A 13,971-nucleotide genomic window follows, 5' to 3' on the forward strand; every position below is an offset into this window, starting at 1 on the left:
CTTATTAATATTCGAAAATAGTCATAATATTTTTCCTCCCATATATATTTAGATGATACTTATTAAAAAAAAAAAAAACTTTCATTAGATCATTTGATGAGATTATTATAACCATTAAATTTATAAATATATGATCATCAATTAATTAGGGCATTTTTTGTATATGAGTTTTCTAATTTTAATATGAATTAATAATATGTTTTAACTAGAAGAAAGAAGTGAATTAATTAGGTATTCTTAAAGACATGGGAATGAAGGATTTTGGATTTAAATGTCTCTATCTCTATTAATGATAAATGTTCCGAAACTGAAAACACAGTTGTGAATAGGCAATGTATCATTTAAAGAGCATAACTTCTAATTGTAGCAGCAGCTGGGACTGGGGTAAGCGAGGTGGTTGCCATTGCCATGCTTTGAGAATTGAGGAACTTAAAAAGCTACTCTTTTTTTTTTTTTTATGTTCTTTGAACAAATATCAAAGGCTTTCTTGTTTACGGGGATAATAACGGGTCAAGTATTTATGGCTACCTAATTCAATAAATCATAATAGAATAAATTTAAATAATATATAATCGGATTTGGATAGGTTCGGGTTGAGAAACATTACTTGTGTCGAGTTTGAATTTTGCATGTCGGGTATCCATTACCCAAACCTATTTATATAAATAACTAATTAAATATAAAATATATATTTTTTATAATAATATTTATATATTTGTATATATTATATTTTAAATAAATAATTTAAATATTTTATAAAATTATTAAAATTTTAAAATATAAATTATTAATTAAGATATTTATTATGTAGAATATTAATTAAAATATATAAAATAAAATGATTTTAAATATTATTCTGATAATAATAATAATCAATTTAGGATATGAATAGTTAAGGATTTGAGATGAATTTAGGTGATATAAATATTAATTGAGTTTTAATTTAAATATGATAATTTTTGGAAATGGTGACATATGAACCATCCCTATACTATATATATTGTTATATATGAAGCAAATTTTACAGAGACACATCGCACAGGTGACGTAAGCTATTTTTATAGGAATAAAAAAGTTAATTAAACAAATTTATAAGAAAAAATTATATGGCGCAGCATAATTTTAATTAAAATAATAATTGATAATTTATAATCAATATATATATATATATATATATATATATATATATATAAAATAAATTCAGGTATTTTTCAGGTAATAATGATCGAGTTTGGATAGTTGAGATTAAATTCTAATCGAGTTTAAGACTGATTTCAATTTTAAAAATATTAATCGGATTCAAGTTCGTGATAGTGATTTTCACGAACACCCTACCCGTTACCATCCACAACTACTATTAGTATCACTACTACTATTACTGCTATTACTACAACTACCATATAATTATAGGTGTAAAAACTGAATATATTTTACATCCTAGAGGAGCTATAATTAGAGATACCATTATTTCTGATATAGAAATTCCAATAAAAATGGAAAATGCACTATCTTTAAGTGTGGTTTGAACTATTGATTTATGTAATTAGAAGTAACCAAATAGGTATATGTACTCGTCAAGAATCTTCATCTTCCACTTGATCTATAGAAGCTTCAGTCCAAGGTAAAGTTTCAAAAAGAAAATAGAATCAAAATTGAAATCATAATAGAACATAAACTGTAGCACCCCTAATTTTTAAATTAATTATTTTATGGGTAAATATTAATATTTTGTTTTATTAAAAATATTGGGAATTTATTTGAAATTTTTTGGATTTTTGAAATCGGTTTTGATTTTCAAAATCAATAAACTTTGTTAATTTTTAAAAATTAATTTAAAAACCATGTGATAAAACTAAAAATATATTTAGACTCTATAAATTTTTCTGAGTTTTCTGAAATTTTTTTGAAATTTTTGGGCCTTGTTTTTTGTCCCAGGGCATAGTAAAACTTTAATTTCGGGTATCCTGAATCGGACCGGCCGAATCGAATCGGATCAGGTCTGACCGATCGAATCGTAGCGGCCCTTTTCTTTTCTTCTTCTCCTTCCCCGCGTGCACCCGACTCCCTCTCTTCCCTCACTATTTTCTCTCTCCTCTCTCCTCCCCTTGCCGCCCCACCGCCAGCCCTCCCTCCCCAGCTCCCCGGCGCGCCTCTAGGGACCCTCCCCATCGCCGACAGACGCCCTAGCTAGCCGAAAAATCGAGCCAAACTCCCTCCCTTCGGCGCGCGATGTTTCGCCTTCCCGGGCCAATTTCGGTCGATCCGGCCACCGATTGGATCGGGTCTTATCCCAAAACCTATCTACACCTCGAGAGCTTTCCATAGACACCAAGAGCACAAAAATCCATCAAGCGGTTTGTCCAATTTTTACTCCGGAAGTTTTAGCCCACTTTGACTTTTGGGCTAAATTTCTCGAAAATTGTGAACCCCACTGAAAAACCGAGAGTACCGGAGCACTCCCCTCGACAAGAGCTTCGCGGCAATACCCATTTCGAATTTTTCCGACACCGTTTTCTGATGGGTCCTACGAAACTTCATAATATTTTTCCAAACACTAAATGAGCTTAATAAATTCCGTAAAAATTATGTACTAACCCCCGTATTGTGGGCTTTGCTTAGGTACATTCAATTCGTGAAAATTCAACAGTTGCTCGAGTATGCAATTTCGGGCTAAGCAGGCAAACTACCGGAAAAGTTTCAGAACTGAGCTGAGAGCATAGGCTATCCCACTATTTTTAGATGTTCCGGACGTCTTCCTAGGGTTGGAATTGGCATAGGTAAACCCAATCCCTTATTTTTCTTAATTATCTAGTGCCTAATTTCGATTAAAAATCTATAAAATATTCGTGGTAGGTTAGAAAATTATAATTCCTTTTCCATTAGCTTAATAATATTGCTAAGGACCGCAGGGCAAAATTTTAGAATTTTTAGAGCTCGTTTGGGCAATTTTTGCAAAAGGGCTAGTTATAGGGGCTAAATTGTAATTTTTTAAATTATGGTTGTTGACTGTTTGGATGGGCCCAGGAGAGGCCATGTGATGTGATTTAGTTGTGGTTGTGCGACTGTAGATATAGAAGTGTATTTTAAACCCTTTTGTAGGTTGGGTAGATCCTAGATATAAAGGAGATTCTGCTGGATTTTCAACACGACTTAGAGTGTCTTTGGTTCTTTTTAAGCTTGTGTCAAGTCAAATATATTAAATAATTATAATGAAATTGTCAGGTGAGCTGGGACAGCCTTTCTCTTTAGCCCAGCAGCTACAGTGTGATGCATACAGTTTGCATAGTCATTTAGGTCTAATTTTATAACCATTTTTATTTGATTATTAGTCATTTTTAGCTAATTTCATTAGTTAATTAGTTAGTTTTTCATAGTTGTCAATTTTGCATTAATTTGTAATTTTTACTTTGTTTTGTAGGAAAAATGGTGTTTTTGAAGGACTGAAGAGAATTTTGCCATTGAGGAGTGTCTTCTACCAAAGATGTCTAAAACAGGTTTTCAAGCTGATATATGCATTGACCAAACGTGCATAACTTGCCGATAAGCCATGCAGATTCGCATAAGGAGAAAGATCACTATTCCGAACCAAATTAAATGTGCATAAGGAGATCGCATAGCTTATGCACATTCTCGCCTCCCTTATGCACCTTCACGGAATTGTGCATAACCTATGCACCAAGTCATGCGATTTCACATAAGTGACTCGTAACCAGCTAAAATCGCATAAGGGACTGCATAACTTATGCAGTCCACTTATGCAGTCCCATAAAGAGTTCATTAATGAGCTGGCAGGAGATTCCCTCAAATAATTCCTCCTAGAACATACCATTTTAGGGCTCCATGTCAGAAAAATGCTATAAATAGTCTCATTTTCCCATTTTAGAGGAAGGAGACAAGGAGCAAAAAAGGAAAGGAGAGTAGAGGCAGAATTTGAGGAGTCACTTTCACCTTCCACACCATTTTCAACCAAGATTTGCAGATTTCTTTCTTTCCTTATATTTTTCTACATTTCTAGTGTTTAATTTCTTATTCCCTAGCTTAGATTAAAGCTTTATTTCCATTTAAACTCAATATATCTTGTAAGCATTATGGATAGTGAGTAGTTTACTTTTGATTCTGGAGTAAGGGTTGTAATATTTGAGATATTTTGTGGATTTTGATTGGGTAATCCATATTTTGTGGTCTTAATGAGTTTTATTCATTTCTTGTATGCTTAATGACATGCTTAGTGTAGGATCCCATTAAGTGATGTTCTTAATCCATGGTTGAAGCACTGAAAGGAGAAGGCCTTGTGATAGATAATCAAGAAATTGGACTTAATTAACTTAGACCTAGAAATAGGCTAAGGATTAAGAGGATTCACAGATTAATTAAAGAACTTAATGGGTCTTAATTAATTCTAACTCCACGAAAGTAGGATTAGTTTGATTAAGGCACTCTTTGTCTCACTCGAAAGGGAATTCAAAGGATTTAAGAATTAATCTCCTTAAAACCTATAAGTTTCATAAGATTGGATAACCAATTTAAAATCCCAAAATAGCTCGAATATGAAATCCCAAACTCCGGAATCGCCTTTTTACCATTGTTAATTTCTAATCGAATTTAATTACTTGCCATTTTGAATATTGCCATATTTGAACTTGCTTATTTCAATTTGATGCAATTTTAGTTTAATTAATACATTGTTGAATAGAATATTAATTTTTGCATATTTAGATTTCATACTCCATTACCCATCAATTCATTACTTTAATTTCAAAAATATTTCAATTTACTCAATTTTTTATATCAAAAATTCAATCATTAACACAACTCCTCGTGGGATCGATATCTTTTCTATACTACTTGTACGACCCGTGCACTTGCTGTAGGGACGCATCAAGTTTTTGGCGCCGTTGCCGAGGAGTTGTTTGTTTAAGATTGAATTCTTGATTATTTTAGTTGTTTATAGTTTTATTTTTGTTATATTTTCATTTTGTGTTTGTTTGTTCTTTTTCAGGTACTTTTAACCTTTTATGAGAAGAGCTAAAAGCACAAGTGACACATCCTTATTGTTCAATCCTGAAATTGAGAAATTTTGTAAAGCCAACAAGAAAGAAACTAGAAAAAGAAAGGAAGCTTTGAGAGAAACCGAAATTGAAGCAGACATGGCTGATGAAAGAATGAGAATTGGTGTTAATGCTGGAAATGATCAAAACAATGAAAATGCAGCCCAAGGGGAAGAAGTTGTTAATGCAAACGTGCCTAGGGGAAGTATGATGGATCATGCTTTTCCTCGTTTTGATGACTTGAGAGAAAGTATAGCAAGACCAAGAATCGATGCAAATAATTACAAGATGGATTTTGGAGTTTTTCAAATGATTCAAAATTCTCAATTTGGAGGACATCCTTCTGAAAATCCACACACACATCTGAAGAAATTTGCTATGATCTGTGACATGCAAAAACAACCAGGAGTGTCTGATGATGCAGCAAGATTGAAGCTATTCCCGTTCTCTTTGAAAGATAGAGCATTGGATTGGCTTGATTCTTTACCTCACAACTCCATTACAAATTGGGAGCAACTCACTGATGCATTTCTTGCACAATATTTTCCACCTGGAAAAACTCAAGAGTTGAGGAATCAAATGACAGCTTTCAGACCAAGAGAAGATGAAACTCTTTATGAGTTATGGATGAGATGGAAGGAATTAGAGAGATTATGCCCACATCATGCCATTCCAAAATGGATGATAAATCAGAATTTCTACACAAATGTCACTCCTGCAATTAGAGGGATTATTGATGCTCAAACAGGAGGAGAATTTATTATGAAGCATGAAGATGAAGCTTATGAGCTATTGGAGAAAATTGCAAAGAATACTCATCTTTGGAGTAGTCCAAGAGGACCAGCTCCAACTCAAAAAAGGCAAGCTGCTGGAATGTATGATCTTGATCCATTCAACATGATTAATGCAAAGTTTGATGCACTTACAAATGTCCTTGCTAAGAAGATGGAAGATTTGAGTATGTTGATTAGTTCATCATCATCAACTGGAAGTTCACAACAAGTGGCCTATGCAGAGGAAACTACCAGCTGTGGAGTAGATTATGGAGAACAAGCAGCATATGTTGGTAATTATGGAAACAAGCAAATGGGGAATCCTTACTCTCAAACTTACAATCCAAATTGGAGGAATCATCCCAACTTTTCATGGGGAAATCAGCAAAGTCAAGTTCCAAATCAGAATTTTCAACCACAACAGCAAAGTCAAGTTCCATATCAGCAAAATAGGCAACCATTGCCTAATTTTCAGCAGAAAAATATGAACCCTCCACCAAAACAGCAAGAATGAAATTCCACCACTGAAGCTTTATTGCAACAAATTCTTGCCAACCAAAATTAGCATGATGAGGAGATGAGAGAGATGAAAGCACGGCTGGAACAGATCTGGACACATACAGAATCTTTGGAAAATCAGATTGCACAACAAGCATCTTCCTCAAGTGCTAAGTCTTTTGGAAAGCTTCCAAGTCAACCAGAAACCCAAGAGAGCAGTGTCAAGCTATTACTTTAAGAAGTGGGAAAGTTATAAATGATGAGAAGAGTGAAAACAGTGAGAAGAGAGAAAATGAGAAAAATACTGATGAGAGTGAAAAACAAGAGAGTGCAGAAAATTGTAAAGAGAAAATTGAAGAGAAGGAAGAGAAATATATACCTCCTGAACCCTACAAGCCACAACTTCCCTTTCCACAGAGATTTCACAAAGCCAAGCTTGATAAGCAATTTGGGAAGTTCTTAGAGGTTTTGAAGAAGCTTTACATAAATGTGCCTTTTGTAGATGCTCTTTCACAAGTGCTCTCTTATGCAAAATTCTTGAAAGAAATTCTTTCAAACAAGAGGAAACTTGAAGATCATGAGACTGTAACTTTGACAGAAGAATGTAGTGCTATCCTCCAAAGGAAACTTCCTCCAAAGCTCAAGGATCCAGGGAGTTTTTCAATTCCATGCCACATTGGAGAGTCTTGTTCTACAAAAGCTCTATGTGATTTAGGGGCTAGTGTTAGCCTTATGCCCCTTTCCATTTATGAGAAGCTCAACATGGGAGATCTTAAGCCAACCCACATTTCTCTTCAGTTAGCTGACAGATCAATTAAGTATCCTGAAGGGATTTTGGAGAATGTGCCTCTGAAGGTTGGGAAGTTCTACATACCTGTTGACTTTGTCATCTTGGACATGGAGGAAGATTTTAATATCCCAATCATCTTGGGAAGACCCTTTCTAGCTACAGCAGGAGCGTTGATTGATGTCAAGGGAGAAAAATTGACTCTTAGGGTTGGTGAAGAGCAATTGGTTTTCAATATTAATAACACTATGAAGAAGCATCATTCTGAAGCTGATACTTGCTTGAGAGTTGATATTATTGATGAGCTGGTTGAAGAACACTTGTAAAGAAATATCCAGAAGATCCACTTGAAAATTGTTTGGTTCATGGAGGAGGCATAGACTATGACAACCCTCATGTAGCTGCATATGCTCAACACTTAGAGGGTAGTCCACCATTCATTTCTGCTCCAGTTTTTCAACTCACACAAAAGGAAAAAGCAGAAACTAAGCAACCATCATTCAAGGAAGAAGATGCACCTAAGGTAGAACTTAAGCAACTTCCTTCTCAGCTCAGGTATGAATTTCTTGGCACTAATAACACTTATCCAGTAATTGTAAATGCAAATTTGAGTACTTTAGAGGCTGATAAGTTGTTAAGAGTGTTGAGGCAATTCAGAAAAGTCTTAGGATACACCATAAATGACATTAAGGGAATAAGCCCACACTTTTGCATGCATAGAATCATTTTGGAAGAAAATTGTAAGCCATCTATCGAACATCAGAGGAGGTTGAACCCAAATATGAAAGAAGTTGTTAAAAAGGAAATTTTGAAGTTGCTTGATGCAGGGATCATATATCCCATCTCAGACAGTACTTGGGTGAGCCCAGTACATGTTGTCCCAAAAAAGGGTGGAATGACAGTTGTCAAAAATGAAAATAATGAATTAATTCCCACCAGAACAGTGACTAGTTGGCGAATGTGCATAGATTACAGAAAATTAAATGTTGCCACTAGAAAAGATCATTTTCCACTTCCCTTCATTGATCAGATGTTAGAAAGATTGGCTAGGCATTCTTACTTTTGCTATTTAGATGGATATTCAGGTTTTTTTCAAATTCCTATCCATCCAAATGATCAAGAGAAAACCACTTTTACTTGTCCATATGGAACCTTTGCTTATAGAAGGATGCCATTTGGGTTGTGTAATGCACCAGCCACTTTTCAAAGGTGCATGATGGCAATCTTCTCAGATTTCATTGAAGACATAATGGAGGTTTTTATGGACGATTTTTCTATTTATAGATCTTCATTTGACATATGCTTGGTTAACCTTTCTAAAATTTTGCAGTGATGTGCAGATACTGACCTTGTGTTAAACTGGGAAAAGTGTCATTTCATGGTTCAGGAAGGGATAGTACTTGGACATTTGGTGTCTAACAGAGGAATAGAGGTTGAAAAAGCCAAAGTTGAAGTGATAGAGAAGATGGCTCCTCCTACCAATGTCAAGGGAATTCGAAGTTTTCTAGGACACGCCGGGTTCTACAGACGCTTTATCAAGGATTTTTCTAAAATAGCTAAACCTTTGTCTAATTTGTTAAGTAATGACACACCATTTGTATTTGACCAAGAGTGTTTGGATGCCTTTTGCAGGTTGAAGCAAGCTCTTATCACTGCACCAATCATGCAACCACCTGATTGGAGCCTACCTTTTGAAATTATGTGTGATGCTAGCAACTATGCAATTGGGGCTGTTCTTGGTCAAAGAAAGGACAAAAAGGCTTATGCTATTTATTATGCTAGTAGAACACTGGATGAGGCTCAAACAAATTATGCAACAACTGAAAAGGAATTTCTAGCAATTGTCTTTGAATTGGAAAAAATCAGACCTTACATTATTGACTCAAAGGTGGTCATATTTTCAGATCATGCAGCCATCAGGTATTTGCTCCGTAAAAAGGAGGCTAAGCCTAGACTCATTAGGTGGATTCTGATGCTACAAGAGTTTGATTTGGAGATTAGAGATAAGAAGGGAGCTGAAAATGTAGTTGCTGATAATCTTAGTAGGTTGAAATTGGATGGTGAAGAATTGGATGAAATCCCTATTGATGAGTTTTTCTTGGATGAACAACTTTTCTCTCTTGTTGCTAAACTACCTTGGTATGCAGACTTTGTGAATTATCTATCTTGTGGAGTTTTACCTCTAGGTATGACATGGCAACAAAAGAAAAAGTTTTTGCATGAGGTGAAATTTTATAGATGGGATGATTCTTTACTCTTTAGGAGATGTTGTGATGGTCTAATTAGAAGATGTATTCCTGAAGAGGAGGTACAGAGTATTATGCATCATTGCCATGCTTCTGATTATGGAGAACATTTTGGAATCTCTAAAACAGCTAGTAAAATTTTGCAAGCTGGTTTCTTTTGGCCAAATCTTTTTAAGGATATGAGGAAATTTGTGTCGGATTGTGATAAATGTCAAAGGAGTGGAAATTTGTCAAAAAGAGATCAAATGCCCCTAAATAATATTCTTGAAGTGGAATTATTTGATGTTTGGGGAATAGATTTTATGGGGCCATTCCCTCCTTCATATGGTAATAGATACATCTTAGTTGGGGTTGACTATGTGTCAAAGTGGGTGGAAGCTTTTGCAACTCCAACTAATGATGCTAGAGTGGTAGTGAAATTCTTGAAGAAATTTGTCTTGAGCAGATTTGGAGCTCCTAGGGCTATAATTAGTGATGGGGGTTCTCATTTTTGTAATAAGCAATTTGAGAGCCTAATGAGGAAGTATGGTGTAGTGCACAAGATAGCTACCCCATACCACCCTCAAACTTCAGGACAAGTTGAAATTTCTAACAGAGAGCTCAAGCATATTTTGGAGAAAACAGTGAACAATTCTCAAAAAGATTGGTCTATCAAACTAGATGATGCTTTATGGGCATATAGGACTGCCTACAAAACCCCTATAGGAACTACTCCCTTTAGGTTGGTGTATGGTAAGTCTTGTCATTTACCTGTGGAGCTAGAACATAGAGCATATTGGGCCATTCAAACCTTGAATTTTGATATTAAGCAAGCTGGTGAGAAAAGGTTGTTACAACTTAATGAGCTTGAGGAATTGAGGATGGATGCTTATGAAAGTGCCCGTATTTACAAAGAAAGAACTAAAGTTTGGCATGATAAGCATCTGAGAAAAAAGGAATTCAAAGAAGGTGATTTAGTTTTGTTGTTCAACTCAAGATTGAAATTGTTCCCTGGAAAACTCAAGTCAAGGTGGACTGGTCCATATAGAGTTTCTAAGGTTTTCCCTTATGGAGCAATTGAAATTTGGAGTGAAAAATCTGGGAATTTTAAAGTTAATGGGCATAGATTGAAACATTACATAACTGGAGACCCAATAATAGGAGCAAGCTGTTACAAGCTCTCCAATCCCTCACCTCTTTTCAGTGAAATGCATGAAGAGTCCAGCCAAGGACTATAAATTAGCCCTCTTGGGAGGCATCCCAAGTCCTTTTATTTTGCTTTTGCTAATTTACTTTCATTTTCATTGATTTTGTTTTTATCCTGAATCTCCCCAAATTCAATTTTTGACATTGTTAAATCTTGTCCCTTGTAGATGTAATTCAATGAAGAAAGGCTGGTGAACTGTTGGGGAAGTGATTCTTAACTTGAAAATTTTGTCCTTCAAAAGAACTGATTGGTTTTTGCTGCATAACCTGTGCAGGAGCTGCAATCTGGTTTATGCAGAGGCAAAGTGCAATCTGCAGCAGATAGATTCTATCCTTGGGCTGCTATCTGGTTTATGCAGAGCAAAAAAAAAAAAAAAAAAATAGAATCTGCAGCAAAAAGGGTGTCTGCAGCAAATGCCTTGTGTTTTTGGTGAGGTTAGGTGTGTGACTTTTAAGTATGTGTGCTTTTAATCTTAATATGGTGGTAAGTGAGTTATTTTTACAGTTTTGAGCTTCTTTGGGTTGTAGGATTCAAGGTAGAAATGCTGCATTTTCTTGGCAAAACTTGGAGAGGTCATCACTTGTGAATAGATGCAACTTCATGCAGATTTTATTGAGTTTTAATGTGCTAAATGTTGATTTGCAGAATTTGAGTCAAAATGGCATAATTCTCAAAGGTCTTTTATGTAGGATCCATTTTTACATGCTTGTATGATGCATTTTTGATGAACTTTGTATATATTGATGTGTTTTTGGTGAAAATTTCTCATGGTTTATGCTTCATAGAATTATATTTCCTCATTTTAGGGTATTTTTCACAGTTGCAATTCATATTCCATTGCAAACTTAATCTTGTTGAATTGTGCATAAGCAACTGCATAGCTTATGCAATCCTGCATAACCACAATTCTTGCCATTTTTCACCTTTATTGCAAGTGCATAAGGAGAGTGCATAGCTTATGCAACTCTGCATAGCCTAATTTTGTCAAATTTCACATCTTTCGAAACCTGCATAAGCAGAGTGCATGACCTATGCACATTTGCATAACTTCAAATTCTTCATTTTCTCTCTCTGCCGAAGTCTGCATAAGCAGAGTGCATAACTTATGCACTTCTGCATAACCAGAAACCCAGAAAAACCAAACCTGCCGAGGGGTGCATAAGCAAAGTGCATAGCTTATGCACTTCTGCATGACCAGAAACCCAGAAAAACCAAACTTGCCGAGGGGTGCATAAGCAGAGTGCATGACTTATGCACTTCTGCATAACCAAAGACTCTGAATTCCAAAAGCTGCCGAGACATGCATAAGCAGAGTGCATAGCTTATGCACTTCTGCATGACCTCATACTCTGGATCTCAAAACTCACCGAAGAGTGCATAAGCAGAGTGCATAGCTTATACACATCTGCATGACCACCAACCCAAATTCCAAAAATTGCCGAAGAGTGCATGAGCAGAGTGCATGACCTATGCACTTCTGCATGACCCGATTTTCTGAAAAACCAATTCTGCCGAGAGGTGCATAAGGGGAGTGCATAACTTATGCACTCCCGCATGACTTCACTCCTCAAAATTTCAAGGGTCACCGAAACATGCATAAGGAAGGTGCATGACTTATGCACAACTGCATGACCACCAACCTAAGATTTTAATACCTGCCGAACAGTGCATAAGGACAGTGCATGACCTATTCACTTGTGCATAAGCTATTTCTCTGAAGTTCAAATCATTCTGAAACATGTATAAAAGAGTGCACAGGTTATGCATAAATCATTTTTCACTTATGCAGTCTTTTACAAACCCGATTCAAATCAAATTCCTTTTCGGCAAACAAAATTCCCACCTCCACTTTCCGACTCTTCTACCCACGACCGTCCTTCAACCTCCATTTCTTCCAGCATTTTCACCGTCTCTCTCCCTTCTTCTCCACTAGCACTTTCACCACGTAAACCCTAAACCCCCCTCCCCCTACATTTTCATTTCCGCCATTATCTCTCCATTCTCTCTCTCGGCAATGGAGTCACCTCCCCATTCCCGTCCAGCTTCTCCTCTCCAGATTTCACCATTGTCAACAATACCTCCTAACCCTAACCCATAAGCCAATTATGAAATTTAGATGCTTGGGGCAAAATAGAGAGCTGTCATTGGACCAATTTCATAGCATTTTTGGTTTTGCAATTGATGGGTTATTTCGAGTACCACATACTGGAGTAGAGGTAGCCAACAAGGGCATTTGGAATGCTGCCCAATTTTGGAGAATCATCACAAACCAACCTCAAACTTTCTCTGCTGAAGATCAAAAACATCCCAAATACTTGACCCTGCACTTAGGTTTATTCATAGGCTGATTGCTAGCACCATATTGGGCAGAGGGACTAGTTTTGGTGCTGTGGGGAAATCTGAACTATTTATGTTATAGTGTGCATTTCACAAAGTTAAGGTTTCTCCTGGTTATTTCTTTTGTGAGCATGTGCTGCATATTGCCACCAAATCCATAGGTGACATTGTTTTGGGTGGGCTCATCACTGTCATAGCCAAGCATTTTGGTTTTAATCCTGCAGAGCACTCAATACCAGCACTTGTGGACACTTTATATTTTGTTACTGCACACTTAACCAAAACAGGGTTCAATTTGTCATATTTTGATACTGCCCAACCTGCAGCAGAAACTGAGCCCATTGCACAACCAGAAACACAACCTTTCCCATCAGTCCCACAGCACCCTACTACACCTACCCCACCCTCACCGCACAGAGACCCCAAAGAACTTCGCCACCCATACCTCCTACAAATTTGAACCTTCCTCATCCACCCCTCTCGCATTCAACACTAAAGCCTTATTCACCTATCTTGACAGGCTTAGTGATGATATATACTTTGTGGATAGGAAGCTTGACACTGGTCTTGATACACTCAAGGATCGTCATGATCACCTATTTGACCTTGTCATGGAAACCAGGGACAAGCAGAAAGAATTGAAGGAAATGGTGAAGCAACTCATGATCTTTCTGGGCATGCCACCCCCACCTCCATCACCTCCTCCAGCACCATCATTTCAACAGCCGGCAGAAGCCACCAGCCCCTTAGCAACATCTTTGGACAAGGGCAAAACAATAGAACTAGATTAGCTTCTGTTTTACTTTTGTTCAATCTTGTAGGACCTTTTCTTTGTAAATATGTTCAAACATTTATAGTTTGTTTTGAATTATGTTTGTTTGTTTTGAATTAGTTTGTTTTAAATTCTGTGTTTCTTGAAGTTTTATTGGATAGCTATTACATTAGTCTTCTTTGATTTTCATTGCACTTATTACCCTTTTGTACATATTTGCCCATACTCTGTATATATTTTAATGCTTCTACTGCTGGTTGTACATTTCCCCTTGCCAATCCTCATGCAGCAACTTTTGTATACACTGCACAGGCTATGAATTTC

General features: G+C 36.3%; 1 non-coding gene across 1 annotated transcript; it reads right to left on the minus strand.

Moving 5' to 3' along the window:
• Positions 1–5,611: 5,611 nt before the first annotated feature.
• Positions 5,612–5,719, minus strand: LOC131172383 (small nucleolar RNA R71). The gene has a single exon (XR_009142862.1). It is a non-coding gene; the product is annotated as a small nucleolar RNA R71 (small nucleolar RNA).
• Between the last annotated feature and the right edge of the window lie 8,252 nt (positions 5,720–13,971).

This window comes from Hevea brasiliensis, chromosome 13 (genome assembly GCF_030052815.1).
Source record: "Hevea brasiliensis isolate MT/VB/25A 57/8 chromosome 13, ASM3005281v1, whole genome shotgun sequence".
Classification (NCBI taxonomy): domain Eukaryota; kingdom Viridiplantae; phylum Streptophyta; class Magnoliopsida; order Malpighiales; family Euphorbiaceae; genus Hevea; species Hevea brasiliensis.